The sequence below is a fragment of the Bubalus kerabau genome, chromosome 17 (assembly GCF_029407905.1).
Source record: "Bubalus kerabau isolate K-KA32 ecotype Philippines breed swamp buffalo chromosome 17, PCC_UOA_SB_1v2, whole genome shotgun sequence".
Lineage (NCBI taxonomy): Eukaryota > Metazoa > Chordata > Mammalia > Artiodactyla > Bovidae > Bubalus > Bubalus kerabau.
Window position 1 is genome coordinate 36,762,920 of NC_073640.1, and position 23,159 is coordinate 36,786,078.

Here is a 23,159-nt window from a genome sequence, read left to right on the forward strand (position 1 = left end):
CCACCATTTTGGCTGCAAAGGACAGAGTCAAATAGCAATTGTTCCCCCTCTTTGCTGGGAGCATCCTTAGTCTTGGCCACCAGATCCCACTTTCAAATGTCTGCTTGTCCTTTGCCTCCTGTCCTGAACACCCTCCCCGCTCCTCTCCACCTCTCAAAGCTCCCACAGGCTTCAGACCCACAGGTTACATCCTCTTTCTCTAAGCATCTTCTCCACTCACTCGGGCTTCACCTGCCTAGGATCCCTACCACACCCCCTTGCAAACCATTTATTCAGCCTGGAGGACACCTGACTCCTATTTGAACCACTGCATTTTCCTTCCAACTAAACTCGGTGGAATCTGGAACCTGCGGGCTGCCATCTATGGGGTTGCACAGAGTCGGACATGACTGAAGGGACTTAGCAGCAGCAGCAGCTATCTCCCCAGGCATCCCTGGAGCCTCACATCCTCGCCAACACCTCAAAAGTGTCTGACACCAGGCAGACACTCTTGTGAAATGTTAACTGAGACTCAGTCTCTGTTCTCCAGGGGATCATATTCCAGCTGAATGCCTCGCCCCTAAGAACACAGATATTAACAATAACTCATTGTGACAGTACTTGAGGGTTTAAAAAGCACTTCTGCTTGGCAATTTGGTAATAATCCTCCAGCAGCAGTAATTCCTCAGGTCCCCTGAGAGGCTGCCTCCACGGTCCACCCAAAGTCCCCTCCCTGCTTTTTCTCATACCATGATTTTTGCTTCCATAGCACTTAGCATGATTTTGCATTATTTGATTATTTTTTTGGTCTGTCTCTCCTAAAACAGAAGTCCCATGAGGGCAGTTCAGTTCAGTTCAGTCGCTCAGTCATGTCGGACTCTTTGCAACCCCATGAACTGCAGCACGCCAGTCGTTCCTGTCCATCACCAACTCCCGGAGTTTACCCAAACTCATGTCCATTGAGTCGGTGATGCCATCCAACCATCTCATCCTCTGTCATCCCCTTCTCCTCCTGCCCTCAATCTTTCCCAGCATCAGGATCTTTTCAGATGAGTCAGCTCTTCCCATCAGGTGGCCAAAATATTGAAGTTTCAGCTTCAACATCAGTCCTTCCAATGAACAGCCAGGACTGATCTCCTTTAGGATGGACTGGTTGGATCTCCTTGCAGCCCAAAGGACTCTCAAGAGTCTTCTCCAACACCACAGTTCAAAAGCATCAATTCTTCTGCGCTCAGCTTGGGGGCACCCAAACCTCTCTCTAGGAGCACTGTGCTCCACCCATGGAAAGCACCCAGTACATTTGTAATGAAAGAATGAATGACAGAATGAATAAATTCATTCATGTAAACAAAACGTAGTGCACAACTTTTTCTGCATCACTGCTCTCTAATCGTGAGCCATGTTTGCCACTCATAATTTTGCAGGTGTTATATTTTTAAAACGTAAAAAAAAAAAAAAAGCAGGTGAAATTAGCATTACTATGTTATATAAAACCTAATAGATTCTGGACATGGAACAACAGACTGGTTCCAAATAGGAAAAGGAGTACGTCAAGGCTGTGTATTGTCACCCTGCTTATTTAATTTTATATGCAGAGTACATCATGAGAAACACTGGGCTGGAAGAAGCACAAGCTGGAATCAAGACTGCCAAGAGAAATATCAATAACCTCAGATATGCAGATGACACCACCCTTATGGCAGAAAGTGAAGAGGAACTCAAAAGCCTCTTGATGAAAGTGAAAGAGGAGAGTGAAAAAGTTGGCTCAAAGCTCAACATTCAGAAAACGAAGATCATGGCATCTGGTCCCATCATTTCATGGGAAATAGATGGGGAAACAGTGGAAACAGTGTCAGACTTTATTTTTGGGGGCTCCAAAGTCACTGCAGATGGTGACTGCAGCCATGAAATTAAAAGACGTTTAGTCCTTGGAAGGAAAGTTATGACCAACCTAGATGGCATATTCAAAAGCAGAGACATTACTTTGCCAACAAAGGTCCATCTAGTCAAGGCTATGGTTTTTTCAGTGGTCATGTATAGATGTGAGAGCTGGACTGTGAAGAAAGCTGAGTGCTGAAGAATTGATGCTTTTGAACTGCGGTGCTGGAGAGGACTCTTGTGAGTCCTTTGGACTGCAAGGAGATCCAACCAGTCCATCCTAAAGGAGACCAGTCCTGGGTGTTCATTGGAAGGACTGATGCTGAGGCTGAAACTCCAATACTTTGGCCACCTGATGAGAAGAGTTGACTCATTGGAAAAGACCCTGATGCTGGGAGGGATTGGGGGCAGGAGGAGAAGGAGATGGCAGAGGATGAGATGGCTGGATGGCATCACCAACTCAACGGACATGAGTTTGAGTGAACTCCGGGAGTTGGTGATGGACAGGGAGGCCTGGCATGCTGCAGTTCATGGGGTCGCAAAGAGTCAGACATGACTGAGTGACTAAGCTGAACTGAACTCAATAGATTCAAAATATTATTATTTAAACATACAGTGAATATAACAGCATCACTGAGGCTTTTTAACCTTAGTTTTTTTCATTCTATGTTTTACAAATGAGAAGTATCTTTTACAATTATAGAACATTTCAATTCAGATGGTAAAAATGTTATTGGAAATACTTGATCTATATTTAGAACTCATAAATGTAAAGCTGAAAAAAGACATTCACATACCCAAGTTGTTCCACACACACTTAAAAGTTTTCCAATCACCGAATGATGAAATCATTGTTAAGGACTTCCCTGGTGGTCTGTGGTTCAACGCAGGGGACACAGGTTTGATCTCTGGTCAGGGAACCAACAACAAAGAACAATGGGGAACTAAGATCCTACCTGCCGTGGTGCAACTAAGCCCACGTGCAAAACCACTGAGCCCACAAGCAGTGGAGCCCACGTGCCCCAACTAGAGGGCCTTGTGACACAACTTCCGAGCCCATACTGCACAACCAGAGAAGTCTGCGCAGAGCAGAGGAAGATCCTGCCTGATGCCACGAAGCCTGCACGTGCCACAGCTAAGGCCCAATGCAACCAAATCAATAAGTTATTTTAAAATGTAAATTAATTCAAATGAAATAAAAAGGAAAAGTCAGACCCTCTGTCTCATCAGCCACATTTCCAAAGGTCTGTGGCTTCCCTTTAAGGGCACTGGGGGTCGAGAGAATACTGTTAAGTGTAAATCAGCCTGTACTGTTAAGCGTAAACCAGCCTGTACTGTTAACGGATCTCCTCATTCTCCAGTGGTTTCCCATCGCACTCAGGGGGAAAAGTCCAAGTCCTGACAAAGGTCCACAAGGCCTACCTAGCTGTCTGTCCTGCCTACCATTCCATGCTCAGCTCTTGCTTCTCTCCTCCTCAGCTCTTGCTCTCTCCTCCTCAGCTCTTGCTCTCTCCTCCTCACTGACTCCACTCTGGCCACCTCAGACTCTCCAGATCTACTCCCACTTCAAGTTCTTTGTCCCCACTTGTGCCTCTGCCTGGGATGCTCTCACCCTGACCCAGCATCATCAAGTGCCGCTCCCTCACTTCCTCAGGTCTTTATTCACATACCACCTTCTGCCCATGTTCTAGCCCCGCCACTCTGTTCCACAGTGATGACCCCACCCCCTGCTGACATTTGAAGTCTTTCTTCCCTGAACTGCTTCACTCCTGGGAAGTCAGCTACCACTATCTGACAAACTCTAAAGTTGACTTTTTTAAGAGGTTTATTATCTCACCTCCTCCCCCAGTGGAGGTTAAGATTGTTTCTGTTTATTCACTGCTAGATCCCTGGCCCTGCGGATATCATTTGTTGGATGAATGAATAAACATGTATTTGTGTCACATGGTGATATTATCTTCATCTTAAAGATACAGAAACAGGATTCATGTGGTGAAATAATGAGCCCAAGGGCAAAGAAACTGGAACCAGTCAGAATAACCAGAATGCAAGTTTTATGCTAAATTCCATATCATCCCCAGCTGCACACTACTTTCATAAATTGCTTCTTGCCAGATACTTTCAGAAAAGGAATTAGAATCCCACAGAACATTCTGAAACTACAAGTGCTTCAAACACCATGTCCATAAGCCAATTAAAATGACTATATGGTCCTCACATGTGACCCCAGCCTATTCCCTGGGTTTTGAACATGCACTTTATGATCATGAAGCTAAAGTCTGGGATGGCTTTGCTTTGAGTGTGACTTATAAGGGCTCAGTCTTGCCCCTACTGGATGCTACCTGTCACAGGTGTGTGGGGGGAGGGCAACTACTCCAGCACCCTTCACCCCAGCCAGGTGTGGCCCCAATCCTACATTTGTGGTCACACATTAGATCTGCGTATATTTGTGTTCATTGCAAATTTCCTTCTTGCTCTAAAGACATGATCAAAAGACAGTTTAAGAGGAATTAACTACTAATTACTGGACGCCAGTTTGTTTGTTTTTAACACACATCATCAAAATTTTTAAAAAATTTTGATGTATACATGTTACCTGTTATTTACTGGGTTGTGTTACTTGCTGCTGTATAGCAAAGGGACTCAGTTACACATATACACAAACATAAGTACTTTCCATTATGGTTTGTAGCAGGATGTTGCATATGGTTCCCTGTGCTCTACAGTAGAACCTTGTTACTTATCCATTCTAAGTATAATAGCTTGCCTCTGCTAATCCCAAACTCCCAACCCTTGCCACCCCTACCCACCTCCCCTTTGACAACCACAAGTCTGTTTTCTGTATCTGGGAGTCTATTTCTGTTTTGTAGATATGCTCATTTGTGTCCGAGTTTAGATTCTACATATAAGTGATATCATGTGGTATTTGTCTTCTTTTTCTGACTTACTTCACTTACTATGATCATCTACAGGTCCATCTACATAGTTGCAAATGGCATTACTTCATTCCTTTTATGGCTGAATAATATGTACACACATACAGCACATCTTTATCCATTCATCTGTCATGGACATTAGGTTGCTTCCATGTCCTGGCTATTGTAAATAGTACTACAATGAACATTGCTGTGCAAGCATCTTTTCAAATTATGGTTTTCTCTGGATATAGGCCCAGGAGTAAGACTCCTCGATCATATGACAACTCTTTTTTTTTTTTAGTTTTTGGAGGAAATTCCATACTGTGTTTCCCTAGTGGTGGCACCAGTTTGCATTCCCACTAACAATGTAGGAGTGGGACGGGTCCCTTTTCTCCATACTCTCCCCAGCACTTGGTATTTGTAGACCTTATAATGATTGTCATGCTGACTGGCATGAGGTGGTACCTCACTGTGCTTCTGATTTGCATATCTCTAATAATTAGGGGTGCTGAGTATCTTTCCATGTGCCTGCTGTCCATCTGTATGTCTTCTTCAGAGAAATGTCTCACATCATCAAATTTATCATCAAACCCCCATAAGCCAAGTATTAACAATGGGCCCACTTGACAGATGAGGGAACTGAGGCTCTGAGAAGCAACTGGGCCATGGTCACACCATTAGTAAGGGACAGTGTCTAGATCTAAATCCAGGCCTATCTGTCTGCTGTCTTGTCAACAGCAAACTGCTTTAGCAACCCTGCAAGCTCATGGAAAACCATAATCAGCACATCTCCTGAAAACAAGATGGATTTAGTCCAATAAGTCAAGGTAAAAACCCATTCATCTCCCAAATAATGTCACAAATTCATTTGCAAATATGGAGAATCTTGTAGCAATTACATTGCCTCAAATTTGCTTAATGGAATGACAGCTCAGCAAAGCAGAAATGCAGCTCAAAGAACCTTTTTATTAACATTTTCCTCTCTATAAATCCACCAGTGCATCAAGTTAATGATAACAAATCATTAATCAGAAAGCACATTCTTGAATCTGCATATTTAGGTCCTGACCTCGGGAAGCATAAAGTCTGGCACAGACTCATTGTCACAGCTTCCCTTTCAGATCAACTGTGACAAGCAGGGTGAGACTAATTCAGCCCAGACGCTATGTTGACAATCATTTGTTTTTAAGTGACACACATATTTCATATTCTCAATGCACAATCGACCTGCTTAAGTATTACCATTAATATTCACAATGTGGCCATGACAAAGAGAAGCATGAGGATAAGGCCATCCACATTTGAGCTTTTCAAGGAAAGAAAATTGAATGTTGCTTAGTCAAGACCCTACTGGTAACACATAACAAGAACCCCTTTCAAACAAACTGGAGTAGGAAAAAGGAAATTCATCAGAATGATACACTTATGACTCAAACACAGGCACCAACAGAGCCGGGCTTCAGCTACCACTGAAAGGAGCATGTAAAACCAGTTAGCAACACAGGCCACCATCTCTCCCCATCTTGGCTTATTTCTAAGGAACATCTGAGCATTCACACTTCCGCTCTAGCTCTGCTCCCATTGTTCCCATCTGTTCCACATAGAATGATCACCAGAGCTCTGGAGTCTATGTTTTCTGTAGTTCAACATTCCAGCAACTGTCAAGTCCAAAGTTTCAGAGAGTTAAATTGACTACGCCCAGTTTTGTTCACATGACTTTATGTGGTCCAAGGAGTTAGCATCCCAAAGACCATCTATGGAGTAAGATTAACATGAAGACATGTTTGGACCATGGGTGGATTGGTACCTGGAAAAATACCTACTACAAACATTCCTGCTCTCAGAAGTTCTTAGTCAACAGCATATGTCTCAAAATTTGTTCTATTTTTCAGTACTTATTTATTCAATAAACACTTAAGTGCTAAGGAGCCAGAAGGAAAGACTAACAGGCAGTTATAAGGCTGTGTAGAAGTTACTGTAACAGGAAAAATCATGGGGTGATGTGAGGTGAGCATATAATTCAGGCCAGGGTGGTGAGGCTGGGGTGAGTGGGGTGGAGTAGAGTGAGGACAGGATATTTCCCAAAGGAGGGGAGACTGACTTGAGATTTGAAGGATGAATAAAAATTAACTAGGCTAGGAGACAGAAGAGATTTGGGGTGCAAGGAATGCAGATGCAAAAGCATTAAGTTCTCATAAGCAATAACTTGGGGAAAACATAGGATTTGAGTTGAAGAAATAAGCTGGGGTCAGATCATGAAGAAGTTTGCATGTCAAATGAAGGAACTTGGAATTATTTCAAAAATTCTAAACCTTAACTCAATGAACCAAAGACAGCCTTCCAAGAAAGTAAGTTTAGTAAATGTCGCATTTTATATCACCCCTTTGGATGAATCTTGATTTGTATCAGCATACTGAATGCTCTGAGAAGTCCTATGACACATACACACACACACACACACACACACACACACACACAAATACCTGGAAAACTCTGTTTAACCCAGGATTTGCCAAATGTATTAAACTACAAATCTCGTTCCTAGCCCATATTCTACAAAACGCTCATTAATCCAGTTTGAGAGACACTGCTTTTAGACAGTGGGGAGCCTTTTGGAGGGACTTTAAAAAACCAGAGTGAAACGATTCAATTTGTGCTTTAGAAATGGCCTACTGCCCGTTACAGAGAATGGAATGGAGGTGTGTAAGCCAAGATGCTAGGAGACTTGTTAGGGGCAGCTGTAATTATCCAAGGGAGAGATGACGGGGACCTCAACTGAGGCAGCGGCGGTGGGGCTGCTGAGGCTGGGAACAGCCGTGGTTGCCTAAGATCCTGATACAAATGGCTGTTCCATGGCAGGCTCCATTTAGGAAGCTAAAAAATGAGCATGAGCCTGAACTTTATCATGGGAGCCAATAATGGAAGCACTAGCAGGGGGCAGGGCAATTACCAAGCAGGGACTGTAACTCTCCAGCTTATAAAGGATCTGGCATTTTCTAAAGGACAACGCCCCCTCTGCCATGGAACTGTACCATCTGCCCTCTAGGAAGGACTGCTGTGAGTCAGGATTGCTGGCCTGTGGTACAGACAATCCTGTTCAACAGAGAGCTTGTCTTCATAAAGTAGAAGGCTATAGTGGACAGTCATAAGGGAATCTGAATGACAAGAGACAGAACTTACCCCTTCTTGCTCATACCCATTTTAATTAAGCACCTACTATGTGCTAAACTTATCCTGGTACTTAAAATTTTTCACTTGTAGTATATCAGTCATCTACTCCTAGATAACAAGTCATCCCCAAATTTGTTGTTTTAGTTCAGCTGCTAAGTTGTGTCCAACTCTTTGTGACCCCTGTGGACTGCAGCATGCCAGGCTTCCCTGTCCTTCACTATCTTCTGAAGTTTGCTCAAATTCATGTCCATTGAGTCAGTGATGCCATCCAACCATCTCATCCTCTGTCATCCCCTTCTTCTCCTGCCCTCAATCTTTCCTAGCACCAAAGTCTTTTACCCAAATTTAAGTGGCTTAAAACAACAAAAGTTTTACTAGTTTTCATGAATCTATGGGTTGGCTGGGCTCACTGGCTGTTTCCTCTACTCACTGGGTTTCAACAAGGGTCACTGTCATCTACAGTTGTGATCACCTATGAGCTGGCAGTTGGTGATCACTGTGAGCTGGGAGTTCAACCAGGGCTCTTCGTTTGCTTTAGTTCCCTGAAAGCCTACCCTGTGGCTAGCTTGGGCTTCCTCATAACATGGCGGCTGGGTTTCAAGAGGACAAATCCCGGCTCACAGGTGTTTATCAAGGCCTGCTTTTGTCATGGTGCCAATGGCACATCGGCCAAGGCAAGTCACATGGCCAAGTCTAATGTCCATGCAAGAGGAGTCTACATATACTCATGAATAAGGGGAAATATTGAGGCCAACCATGTGACAATGTATCTCTTTATCTATCAACACTGTTGAAATATGAGATAAAGTCTACTCAGAAATGAGTTCTCAAGAGAAGCCAACACCAAATGCACACATGTATACCAACTGAGCTCTCAGGGAAGCCCAATTTGTGAATAACTGACCCAAAAAAGCACAGATTTGGGAGTTAGAGGGACAAAGTTTGTTTGAAGCCTCTTTCACCTTTTCATAGCTATGTGATTTAGCAAAATATTTGTGTCTGTTTCCTCATCTCAATAATAAAGGTAATAAAAACTATCTCACAGAACTATCACGGAGATTTTAAACACTGAAAGATATGTATGTATATATAATAAACTTAGCAACATCAATATAACAAATCAAACACAGTCTTGTCTTTTTGTTTCTTTCTAATTGTCACACACTTCAGTTCAGTTCAGTTCAGTCTCTCAGTCATGTCTGATTCTTTGCGACCCCATGAATCGCAGCACACCAGGCCTCCCTGTCCATCACCAACTCCCAGAGTTTACTCAGACTCATGTCCATCGAGTCGGTGATGCCATCCAACCATCTCATCCTCTGTCATCCCCTTCTCCTCCTGCCCCCAATCCCTCCCAGCATCAGGGTCTTTTCTAATGAGACAGCTCTTCGCATCAGGTGGCCAAAGTATTGGAGTTTCAGCTTTAGCATCAGTCCTTTCAATGAACACCCAGGACTGATCTCCTTTAAGATGGACTAGTTGGATCTCCTTGCAGTCCAAGGGACTCTCAAGAGTCTTCTCCAACACCACAGTTCAAAAGCATCAATTCTTCGGTGGTCAGCTTTCTTCACAGTCCAACTCGTATCCATACATGAGTGCTGGAAAAACCATAGCCTTGACTAGACAGAGCTTTTGTTGGCAAAGTAATGTCTCTGCTTTTTAATATGCTATCTAGGTTGGTCATAACTTTCCTTCCAAGGAGTAAGCGTCTCTTAATTTCATGGCTGCAGTCACCATCTGCAGTGATTTTGGAGCCCAAAAAAATTAAGTCTGACACTGTTTCCACTGTTTGCCCATCTATTTCCCATGAAGTGATGGGACCAGATGCCATGATCTTCATTTTCTGAATGTTGAGCTTTAAGCCAACTTTTTCACTCTCCTCTTTCACTTTCATCAAGAGGCTTTTGAGTTCCTCTTCACTTTCTGCCATAAGGGTGGTGTCATCTGCATATCTGAGGTTATTGATATTTCTCCTAGCAGTCTTGATTCCAGCTTGTGCTTCATCCAGCCCAGTGTTTCTCATGATGTACTCTGCATATAAGTTAAATAAGCAGGGTGACAATATACAGCCTCGATGTACTCCTTTTCCTATTTGGAACCACTCTGTTGTTCCATGTCCAGTTCTAACTGTTGCTTCCTGACCTGCATACAGGTTTATCAAGAGGCAGGTCAGGTGGTCTGGTATTCCCATTTCTTGAAGAATTTTCCACAGTTTATTGTGATCCACACAGTCAAAGGCTTTGGCATAGTCAATAAAGCAGAAATAGATGTTTTTCTGGAACTCTCTTGGTTTTTTGATGGTCCAACAGATGTTGGCAATTTGATCTCTGGTACCTCTGCCTTTTCTAAATCCAGCTTGGACATCTGGAAGTTCATGGTCCAAGTATTGCTGAAACTTGGCTTGGAGAATTTTGAGCATTACTTTACTAGTGTGTGAGATGTGTGCAATTGTGCAGTAGTTTGAGCATTCTTTGGCATTGCCTTTCTTTGGGATTGGAATGAAAACTGACCTTTTCCAGTCCTGTGGCCTCTGCTGAGTTTTCCAAATGTGCTGGCATATTGAGTGCAGCACTTTCACAGCATCATCTTTCAGGATTTGGAATAGCTCAACTGGAATTCCATCACCTCCACTAGCTTTGTTTGCAGTGATGCTTTCTAAGGCCCACTTGACTTCACATTCCAGGATGTCTGGCTCTAGGTGAGTGATCACACCATCGTGATTATCTGGGTCATGAAGATCTTTTTTGTACAGTTCTTCTGTGTATTCTTGCCACCTCTTCTTAATATCTTCTGCTTCTGTTAGGTCCATACCATTTCTGTCCTTTATCGAGGCCATCTTTGCATGAAATGGTCCCTTGGTATCTCTAATTTTCTTGAAGAGATCTCTAGTCTTTCCCATTCTGTTGTTTTCCTCTATTTCTTTGCATTGATTGCTGAGGAAGACTTTCTTATCTCTCCTTGCTATCCTTTGGAACTCTGCATTCAAATGGAAATATCTTTCCTTTTCTCCTTTGCTTTTCGCTTCTCTTTTTTCATAGCTATTTGTAAATCACACACTTATGTAAATATATAATTCTGTAGAATTTAAATCAAAATGTAAATTAAACTGTCTTTTTAATATTATACTTATTTTAAATCAGTTCATGTTTTTACATAGAATTTGCTTTTGGCCTTTTTAATTGCTATGAAATATTCCATATGTTGAATCACTATAATCTATATAACCCTCCTATTTTTGTCATGTAAGTTCTTTCCTGTTTTCCTTTTTGTAAATTACACAGTGAAAATTACAGTGATGTCTATAATTAAATTTGCTCCTTTTTAAAAAATCATTCTTACAGTAATTCATAGAACTGACATCCTAACAAAAGTATGTAAAAGTATTTATGACTTGATATGCAATAATAAATAGACCTCCAAAAGTGTGCCTATTCCATCACAACATCACCAACACTGAGTTTTTATAATTTCCTTTGTTTTGATTGTTTTTTGATAGTGACAAATACACGCTCTGCCTTCTGTCTAAACCTCATGTTGTTGGTGTTGTGTCAAGGAGCTACAATTTGAGAACTTGCTATGTGTGTACACTGTGATAAATGCTTTCTCAGAGATACTTGAAATGTATAATGTAGCTTTTATTATTTTCATTTTAATGATAAACATTATCATTAAATGCTCAGAGTCTTTAAGTACAGTCTAGAATAGCTTTAAGAAGATAATTTTTTCAACAAAGAACACACATTCACCCCTTTACAAGTTTTCACCCTGAGGAGTTAATAACTTCATTCACAAACAAACAAAAATTAACTTCCAGAAAGCAACATTGTATAAGGCTCTGGGCTGGGTAAGGGGGGAATCCAGCACCTAAAAGTGGGAGTAACAAACATATACGCAACACACATTATTCACATTCGCTGCAGTGGTATCATAATGTCTGATAGTATCTCTTGAGATTTATGCAGGAAACTAAAATATTAACTGAATTTGTGCAAGTCACTGTTCTACACTCTGGGAATGTTCGAGGTGGGTAACACGCCCTTTCCAGGAAGGAAAGAGCAGATGGTAAGTGTGCCTACCATGTGTGTGCCCAACACAGCATCAAGCCCAGGACGATCCTGAAGGCACCCACCATGGACAGCACCAATCCCAGGCCAATCCATAGAAGAATCAAAAGGCTCAATGGCATGAGGTTCATCCCTTACTGGGGGTGAGCAACTCTGTTTCACAGACTGAAAGAAACCTGACCTGGTCCTTAGGCAGCAGGAAAGACTCAGTCTTGTTGAGATGACAGGCACAGCAACTGCCAAGCCAGGAGGTGTAGGACCCTGTGTCAGCTTTACCACAGCCCCCCTCCTTCCATTCCAGAAACCCCTCTCCTCTGAGAGCAGATACATCCAGCAACACTAGTCACCTGCCCAGGAGCACACCAGCTCTTGGGACAATTCTGAGTTGAGTGCTCTGTCTGAGCCTCCAAGGAGCTTAATTGATGCAGAAGAACTAATTGGGGAAGAAGATAAAGCAGAATACAATTAAGCGCTAATTGGGCGGGCTTGACTCTCAATCAGCTTTCCCCAACTCGACAGACAGATGATTACAAACCACCTGGGGGCACTTAGAGATTCCTCGGCCCACTCACCCTAGATATTCTGATTCAGTAGGTCTGGGGAGCCATTCAAATCCCGAGTTCCAGGTAACCCAAGCCATCACTTACACCATAACATCCATTTCTTAAATCAGTGGTTCTCTGAGTGTGACCGACCAGCCATAATCACCCAGGGCTGGGTCCGCACCCCAGAGTCTGCTTCTTTCTGCAGCTTGGCCATCACGCTGTGAAACATTTCCCATGCTATGCTCATGCAGCCCGAAGTTTCACTGCTCTGAATGCCAAGTGACCTCCCCAGGAAGTGAGCATGTAACACAGAGTAGACATGGGCTTCCCAGGTGGCGCTAGTGGTAAAGAACCCATCTGCCAAGGCAGGAGACGTAAGAGATGGGAGTTCAATCCCTGGGTTAGGAAGATCCCCTGGAGGAAGGCATGGCAATCCACTCCAATATTCTTGCCTGGAGAATCCCATGGACAGAAGAGCCTGGTGAGCTACAGTCCATGGGATCTCAAATGTCGGACATGACTGAGTGACTTCTCAGCAGCAGAGTAGATACAGCTGCAGACTCCAGCTCCTCCTCCCTGGGACAAGGTTAGGCCTCACGGAGTCTCAGTTTCCCCATCTGTACACTGGAGGAAAGGACTGCAACTTCCTAGAGGTACTGGAGCATGGAATGAAATGATACATGCTGCAACTCTAATACTATAACTAATATTCAGGGACTGGAGGGCACGCGTAGTCAGGCAAGGGTTTCCCAATAAAAGGGGGCTTGAGATCATCTTAAAGGCATGTAATATTTGAATAAGGAAAAGGGAGTACACGGGCGTCTAGGGATGGGGTTTGCAGGGAGCTGGAGTTGAAGCAAAGATCTGAGATTAGAACTGAGCCCAGGATATTCCAGGCACAGGAAAAGGATGAAGAAAATAAGGATACTGGAAAACAGTCATGATGTAATGACTCTTGCCAACCACATGTGCACAGTACATGGAGACACACGGGGGAGGCCGCAGGTGGAGTTCTCCCTACATGTAGGCGGTACCGCCAGGGACAGGCAGCCAAGCTCAGAACCAGAAAGCCATTCGCCTGGTGCCACACAAGACAACCCCCACCTTCCTGGTTCCTGTTCAGGCTGGTCACGTGTTCCCCCTTCTTGAGCTGTGCTTTCTTCTTCAGGCACAAGTGGCCACCAAGGAAGCACTCTCCACTGTGCAATCTGCCTGCCCATGTCCCTAAGAGCTGCCCACCTCTCAGCCTCCTTGGACTCCATCCACCAGACCTGGAACTTTTTCTTGCCCAATCGGTTTCACAGTATCTGCTAATCAACACAAATCTCCTCATTTAACATCTTCTTCATCAGGCTGAGACCCTGAAAGCATGCGTGTGTGCTAAGTCACTTCAGTCATGTCCGACTCTGTGTGATCCTATGGACTGCAGCCCATCAGGCTTCTCTGTCCAAGGGATTCTCTGGGCAAGAATACTGGAGAGGGTTGCCACGCCCTCCTTCAGGGGATCTTCCCAACCCACGGATCAAACCTGGGTCCCTTATGTCTTTCATTGGCAGAGGGGTTCTTTACCACTAGCGCCACCTGGGAAGCCCTGGGATGCTGAGATGGGAGCAGAAATGAGGATGGAGGCTATCGTGTGCCCCTCCTGAAGGCAGCAGAGACAGGAAGAAGCTGGGTGGAGAGAGTGACTTTGAGAGAAACTGAATCATAGAAATTTTGCAGGAATTCAAGTCTATAGTTGTTATGGCCCCAAAGCCAGCTTCAGCTACCTGCCTTTCCCATGGGTTGGCTATTTAAGGTCCACTGGACCCAGTCTGAATGACTGCTGTGCCCCCAGTATGGAAAATGATTTCAGGTACATTGTAGACAGTCAATAGATTTGATCATTTCTCTATTGCTTTCAAGTAAAGCAATATAACACTCAGTTCCCACTAGACATATTCCTAACACTCTTTGTCAGGAGCATTTTCTATCAGTTCCAAGGGCTGGAATCAATGTTTCTGTCCCACCCTGGCCCCTGGTGTGACTGAGAGGCTTTCTGTACACTGAGATGGCTGGGAGGCCCCTACTTTCATGCACTTCATGTCTGTGTGAAGCCAGTCTACAGTGTCAGAAAGAAAGTTTGGGTGCCCCAGGGATGGCACTCATCTGAATGACCCTGCAAGGGGTGCGCACAGCCCTGCACATCACCGTGGCCCTCCGTGGGCTCTGTGGGGCTCCATGCAGATGGGACCGTGACTTCTGGGTTGCTCTTTTATGCTATTAATACCTAAGTTGATGCTCAATGACCCCAATTCTGGCTTATGATAGTTTTGTTTTTTGTTTTTCTTGGATTTTTGCACATTTGACTTTTTTAAAAAAATGGGTGTGGGTTTGATCTCAGTGTAAGAGATCAAACTAATCTCAGTGTAAGAACTCAGAAATGTCTGCAGGTTGACAGAGACAGAGGAAGAGGTGTCTGTGTCCAAAGAGGAGCCCCCCCATACCCCCCTCATTATTTTCACAGCATGAAGAGAGAAACCTCGCAGGTGCTCTGGGAAGCTGACCCTGCCTCTGTTCCCCTGGAGATGAGAGAGAAGGGGCTAGGTTCCCACCTCTCCTCTCAGGCACAGTGACCCAGGCCAGTTCTAGCAATCACAATGATGAGGGTAAAGGTGAGCTTGATACAGAAAGAGGGCTATGTATGCCGCTTCCCCAACATGGGAGCCCAAGTCAAAATGCAAATCCCTGGGCTTTACCCCAACATGGCCCAGCTCCGGCCATCCCCACCCCATCCCACATGGAGGTCACAGCCTCTCCCCACACTGAGCAGGGTTGACTCTCGTGGAGGGGTATCTGGATAGAACTGAAAGCACCCAGAGTACATTGTCTTAAATGTGAACAAGCTGGGACAGAGGATAAAGGGATTTCTCCAAGGGCTCACTCTGAGCTCTCACACTACAACCAGAGCCAACATGGCAACACTAATGTCTCTTTCCATAAAACACTGTCCTTAAAAACCCCGATTAAGGTATCCATCCCTGGGTTGGGAAGATCCCCTGGAGAAGGGAATGGCAACCCACTCCAGTATTCTTACTTGGAGAATTCCATGGATAGAGGAGCCTGGTGGGCTGCAGTCCATGGGGTTGCAAAGAGTTGGACACAACTGAGCAACTAACACTAACTAAGTAATTAAGGTATCCACAGGGGAAATGGGACCCTGTGATGTTACCACTTAGGCACATATGTCGTACTTTGACAAGAGCACATGACCTTTTCCAGCCAGCAGGGCCAGAGAGGCTGCCCGGACCATGCACATGCCCACCCAGCAAGGAAGACGCGGTATTCCCTGAGGGCAGGAGCCTGGCCTTACCTGAGGTGGGGGAGGCATCTCCTGGACCACATAATCCCAATAATATCAGGTCCTAATTCTCACGAGGTACTCCTCCAGACCTGATAATCCTGCAGCCCTGAGGGACCACCTAAAAAAGGGGATGTTTAGCTAAAAGAGGCCATGCATGGCATGCAAGAGGCCATGAACTGGGTTTGAAGGTCCTCCTGTGTGTCTGCAGGAGAAGCAGGTATCTTAATATGAAAGCTGAGGGAGAGAGGAGAAAGAGAAGAGAAAAAGAAAAAGACAAAAGGGAGAGGAGAGGAGACGGAAGGGGGAAGGAAAGAGGGAAAAGTGGAGGGCAAGGAGAGAGGAGGGGAGGGGAGGGAGTGGGGTGAGCTTTCAGGCCACATATTTCGTTCTGAGCCTAAATTCATTTTCAGAATTTTCTTTTTTGACAAAGATGAGGACCAGCCAAAGAAACCAAAATTTCCTCTTCTAGAGTCATTAATTCACTTCATACACACGTACTGACCTCCCACTGCACCCAGGCCTTGCTGATCTCTGGGGCTACAGGGTGGCCACAAGGCAGCCCTCCACTCTCAGGCTCTTGAGAAAGGTGTCCGCAGTGGCAGACAGCTTTTTCAGCACTCAGCCTTTTTCTGCCATGCTGAAGCCAGAAATCTAAAATCATTCTCAGAGTCCCTTGTGGCCAGAGATCCAGATGTGGCTTTTTTTTTTTTTTTTTCCTGTCCATCACACGAAGGACAGCCTGCATGGCCACAGAACTTTTGCTGCTGTGGATCGGGGCAAAGGTGGCCATGAAGTCTCTATCCCAGAGGGATGCCCTGAACCCACCAGCAGCTTCTCACGCCTACCATTTCCTGACTCTGCCAGACGCGGCTGCAGCCTGAGGACCTCAGTTCTCTGGTGAGGCTTTGGGAATCACCACTGGAAACCTAGCCTATCATCTGGGTCTTCACTGCTTCACAATTCTATAGGTTATTTCAGACCCTGGCTGCTGTGACAGGCTGTGTAACGGACACACTCAGTGTCCCGCCAGGAGCAACCCAACCGGGGGTGCTGGTTGATGCTTAACCACCTGTTCTCTGGAGGAAAAAAGAAAAAAAGTCTTGATAGCATTTGCTGATCCCCATGACGTAAATATTTCCTGAGTGGTTGATGACATACATATATGTCATCAAACTGTATTATTGCCATATGAGTATACTAACCTCAGAACATAGACAGTAGCAATGTGTAGTAAATTAACTGGATGAGATGTCAGTACTTGTTACCTTTGTCTTTCATACAATGTATTTCACGCAAGTTTATACATTGTAATGTTCAAGAATGGCTGTTTCATGAACAGCTGGCAAAAATTCTTGAAAAGTTGACAATGGGCTCTTGGGTGCTAGTCTGAGCTGACTTCAGTGCATCACTGATTCTGACCTGCCCCAGGGGTCCTGGCAGGTGGTTTGGATATTCCAATGGCCTTCAGTATCTCCTGCATAGAGGTGCTGCCAGCCAAGGCAGCTTGAGTGACCCGCATCAGAGGTACATCAAGGTGCCAGAGAGTTAACACCTAGGAAGCTCTCTACCAACCAGGGCCAGGAGGTGGTTTGTAAACCTGCAGCTTCTCCCCCACAATGGTACAGCTTTGAGATAAATCTCATGGGGACTGCCCACCAGGTGCCCACAGCAACACCTCATTCATGTAAGTACCCCTAATTGAGTTTTCTCTTCTCTCTCTCCTCTACTGAAGAATCATGCATCCTGTGATCACCCTCCAAATAAACTATCTGCACCCTGATCCTTATCTCAGAGTCTGCACTGGAGGAAACACACACCAACATAAGGCGGAATTCATGCTACAATATCAGCAAAGCACCCGGGACAGGGTAGACACAAAAAGAACATAAGGAAATATGTTCTATATTTTCCCGTGAATAAATACTTACAGGGCATGACAATTACTGAGTGCCCTGTGAAGGTGCCAGCCTTCTATAGCCGCACCTGACTTCAGCATTATAAGTTGTGGGTAGGTGGAGGGCTGTCATGAGCCACTCGCTAATACCAACTACACAGTGTAAGCACTTCGGGGGAACTTAGAGATCTCTTGGGACAGTGCTTATATTTTTCAATTAAGGGAACTGAGGCAAATGAAGAGACAAACAAGAGATTAATCTACAGAACATACAAACAGCTCATGAAGCTCAATATAAAGTTAAAAAATGGGCAAAAGATCTACTGGGCATTTATCTAAAGAAGACAGAGATGGCCAAGAGGCACATGAAAAGATGCTCAATCATCACTAATTATTAGAGAAATGCAAATCAAAACTATAAGAGGGTATCACCTCACACCAGTCAGAATGGCCTTCATCAAAAAGTCTACAAATAAATGCTGGAGAGAGTGTGAAGAAAAGGGAATCCTCCTACACTGTTGACGGCAATGTAAATTGGTAGAGCCACTCTGGAGAACAGTATGGAGGTTCATTAAAATACTAAAAACAGAGCTACCATATGATCCAGCAATCCCATTCCTGGGTATATATCCAGAGAAAATCGTAATTCAAAAAGATACATACACTTCCTTCCCTGGTGGCCTAGGTGACAAAGAAACTACCTGCAATGCAGGAGACACAGGTTTGATCCCTGGGTCAGGAAGATCCCCTGGAGAAGGAAGTGGCTACCCACTCCAGCATTCTTGCCCGGAGAATCCCATGGACAGAGGAGCCTGGCAGGCTACAGCCCATAGGGTCACAAAGAGTTGGACATGACTGAGCAACTAACACTTTCATTTTCAATGTTCAGTTCAGTCGCTCAGTCATGTCCAACTCTTTGTGACCCCATGAACCGCAGCACGCCAGGCCTCCCTGTCCATCACCAACTCCCAGAGTTTACCCAGACTCATGTCCATTGAGTCGGTGATATCATCCAACCATCTCATCCTCTGTCGTCCCTTTCTCCTCCTGCCCTCAATCTTTCCCAGCATCAGGGTCTTTTCAAATGAGTCAGCTCTTCGCATCAGGTGGCTAAAGTATTGGAGTTTAGGCTTCAACATCAGTCCTTCCAATGAACACCCAGGGCTGATCTCCTTTAGGATGGACTGGTTGGATCTCCTTGCAGTCCAAGGGACTCTTAAGAGTCTTCTCCAACACCACAGTTCAAAAGCATCAATTCTTCAGTGCTCAGTTTTCTTTATAGTCCAACTCTCACGTCCATACATGACCACTGGAAAAACCATAGCCTTGACTAGACGGACCTTTGTTGGCAGAGTAATTCTCCACTTTTTAATATGCTGTCTAGGTTGGTCATAACTTTCCTTCCAAGGAGTAAGCGTCTTTTAATTTCATGGCTGCAATCACCATCTGCAGGGATTTTGGAGCCCAGAAAAATAAAGTCTGACACTGTTCCCACTGTTTCCCCATCTATTTGCCATGAAGTGATGGGACCGGATGCCATGATCTTAATTTTCTGAATATTGAGCTTTAAGCCAACTTTTTCACTCTCCTCTTTCACTTTCATCAAGAGGCTTTTTGGTTCCTCTTCACTTTCTGCCATAAGGGTGGTGTCATCTGCATATCTGAGGTTATTGATATTTCTCCTGGCAATCTTGATTCCAGCTTGTGCTTCCTTGCAGCACTATTTATGATAGCCAGGACATGGAGGCAACCTAAATGTCTATAAGTGGAGGAATGGATACAGAAGGTGTGGTTCCATATATAAAATGGAACATTACTCAGCCACAAAAAAGAATGAAATAATGCCACTGCAGCAACACAGGTGTACCCAGAGTCCACCTGTGGACTTACTTACTGAGTGAAGTAAGTCAGACAAAGACAAATATCATATGTTACCACTTATATGCGGAATCTAAAAACATGGTTCAAATGAACTTACTTACAAAATAGAAACATAGTCACAGAAGTAAAAAACAAACTTATAGTTACCAAGGGGGCAGGGGGAAAGGGATAAATTTGGAGATTGAGACTGACATATACACCCAACTATATATAAAATATGTAACTAATAAGAACCTGCTGTATAGCACAGAGAAGTCTACTTAATACTTTGTAATGGCCTCCATGGGAAAAGAATCTAAAAAACAGTGGATATACATATATGTGTAACTGATTCACTTTTCTGAACAGCAGGAACTAACACAACATTGTAAATCAACTCTACTCCAATAAAAATTAATTTTTAAAAAAGAAACAGGCATAAAGAGAGGAAGAGACTCTCCAAGGGTCACTTTAAAAATCAGCAGTGGCCCTAGAAATTGGCCCCTTGCTCACCAGTGGAGGTCCCCATCCACTGCAGCCAGCAGATCCTCCTGGCCAGGGGCATTTTCTCCAGAGACTCCCCATCTTTCCCCAGTGCCATGGAATCATCTCGGCTCAGGGGTTCGCTAAGTGACAGTTCCCTGGACAGTGTTGGGAGAAATTCTAAAACTGGAACCACAAACTCATCACAAGGGCAGACACAGTGAGGGCCCAGGACCATCAGGAACCTTCTCTGTATCAGCAGCTCACACGGCAGCCCCAGTACAGCCTCCAAAGGAGGGGGATGCATGTCAAGGAGCAGGTTCCACTCGCTGAGCCTCAGAGGGTGTCAGGCTCACACTTTCTTCAAGGGAGCACCAGCACCTTTCCTAACTGTCAGCAAAGTCTGCAATGGAGCACTCAAGTTATCCTGCCTCTGCCGTGGGGGGGAACATGCCAGGCATCGTGTCACCCTGAATGCTATGACAGCCCTTCCAGTGGGGGTCATCACTCTCTTTTTCAAATGAGCCCATTGAGGATCCCTAGGGTTAAGTGATATGCCCAAGGTCACACAAATGCTCTGGCTTTGAACCCTGTTGCAATTGTGGAATCTAACTTTGAAGCATCCTCCTAGTCCCACAGAGGTCCCCACTACAAAGCACTGGAGAGCCACAGCGAGGTAAAGAGATGTCAAGTTCACGGTGTGCTAAAGAACACAACTTACACAGAAGGGCTGGAGCATAAGGTGCACTGCGGGGCACAGAGCCAGGGACAGCCTGGATTAGTGAGGGGCCAGGGTGGGAAAAGCCCTGAAGATCAAACTAACAGGGCTGGTGGTGGTTCAGTGAGCAGAGGGGAGTCACACAGTGATACATGACGAGTGCACCGCCCAGCAGGAGAGAACTCAGAGCCTACCACTATCACTGATGGGAGGATGGTGTCCAGGGCATATAGAGCAGAGAGAATGGTTCTGGAGTGCTGGGGGTCAAAGCCAAAAGCTAGAGCTAAGAGCCAGAGACTCAAATCACGATTTGGGGCTGAGGGACAGACATCAGTCCACAGAGAAGAGACAAGACTAGAGGACAGATACTGAGTAGCCAAGGAACCTTGTGGAATGGGAGCAGAAGGCAGCTGGGGTGAAGGCTCAGGATGTTATTCACCAATGAGGCAAGGATGTCATTGGAACATTTTTGTTGGCTTTTGGCTATAGATTATGAAGCCAGGTTAACAGGTCAAGGGTCCCAGAATGGACTGGATGTACCTAAGCCAAGAGTGACTACTCTGTTGTTCACAGGCTTTTCTGGGGGATTCACGTGGTCAAGGGGCTATGAATATGGGTACAGTGTAGGCAAGTGGGGATGCAGATTCAGGATGAACTGTCCAGGCTGCCCCCGCAGAACCCCATGGGAACTGAGCCCCAGTGGGTCACAGCTCTGTATGGATATACAGGTGGGGCAGACCTTCCTGGGACTCTCTATGGCACGATACTCAAGACCGCGGGACACCCGACCCACTGGGCACTGGTGTCATCTAGAACCACGACTGCACGTCCCTGGACACACATACCTCTCTCTCAATGGAATTTCTCTTTTCTCACCTGGCTGACTCAGCCCTTCCTGACCTGACACCTGCCCCAGTGAATGTGACCCCCAAGCCATCGAGGGAGTGCTGCAGTCTCCCAGGTTGCTTCCCTGAATAGGGTTGCTGCGCCCCCAGGTTTGACTGTGAAGGAGGTAGAGCATTTGCATGGGGAGTGATGGAGTTGGGAAGGGCACCATTCAAGGCTGGGGAAAGAGCAGGAGCAAGGCAAGGTAATGAGAAAGCACCTGATGATTTCTGAGACATGTAAACAGGCAGGTAGGTGAGCTTGGAAAATAGAATATGGTGGGCATGTCAATGTGGGAGGGTAATGGAGAAGAAACAGGTGAGTTTAGAAAGGTAAGGCACACACAGATGGATTGTCAAAGACCATGATGATCACGCCAAAGAATTAAACTGTGTTCTTAATGAACAATCCACGGAGAGGTTTGGGGCAGGTCCAGGCTTGCACTAGAAGAACAGTTCTATGGCTGTTTGGTGAGAAGTCTTAGGGGCTGCATAATTTCAAGAAAATTAGAGATACCAAGGGAACATTTCATGCAAAGATGGGCACAATAAAGGACAGAAATGGTATGGACCTAACAGAAGCAGAAGATGTTAAGAAGAGGTGGCAAGAATACACAGAACCATACAAAAAAGATTTTCAGGACCCAGATAACCATGAGATTTGATCACTCACCTAGAGTCAGACAGCCTGGAGTGTGAAACCAAGCGGGCCTTAGGAAGCATCACTGCGAACAAAGTTAGTGGAGGTGATGGAATTACAGCTGAGCTATTTCAAATCCTAAAAGATGATGCTGTGAAAGTGCTGCACTCAATATGCCAGCAAATTTGGAAAACTCAGCAGTGGCCACAGGACTGGAAAGGTCAGTTTTCATTCCAATCCCAAAGAAAGGCAATGCCAAAGAAGGCTCAAACTACCACAACTGCACTCATCTCACACGCTAGCAAAGTAATGCTCAAAATTCTCCAAGTCAGGCTTCAACAGTATGTGAACCATAAACTTCCAGATGTTCAAGCTGGATTTAGAAAAGGCAGAGGAACCAGACATCAAATTGCCAACATCTGTTGGATCATCAAAAAGGCAAGAGAGTTCTAGAAAACATCTACTTCTGCTTCATTGACTATGCCAAAGCCTTTGTCTATGTGGATCACAACAAACTGTGAAAATTCTTCAAGAGATGAATACCAGACCACCTTACCTGTCTTCTGAGAAATCTGTATACAGGTCAAAAAGCAATGTTAGAACTGGACATGGAACAACAGGTTCCAAATTGGGAAAGGAGTACATCAAAGCTGTATATTGTCACCCTGCTTATTTAACCTATATGCAGAGTATATCATATAAATGCCAGGCTGGATGAAGTACAAGCTGGAATCAAAATTGCCAGGAGAAATATCAATAACCTCAGATACACAGATGACACC

At 44.9% G+C, this 23,159-nt stretch overlaps 1 protein-coding gene across 44 annotated transcripts in view; it reads right to left on the reverse strand.

Moving 5' to 3' along the window:
- LOC129631575 (uncharacterized) overlaps nucleotides 1-23,159 on the reverse strand; it is a 478,809-nt gene that overhangs the window by 268,691 nt on the left and 186,959 nt on the right. The gene's annotated exons all lie outside the window — the stretch shown is intronic.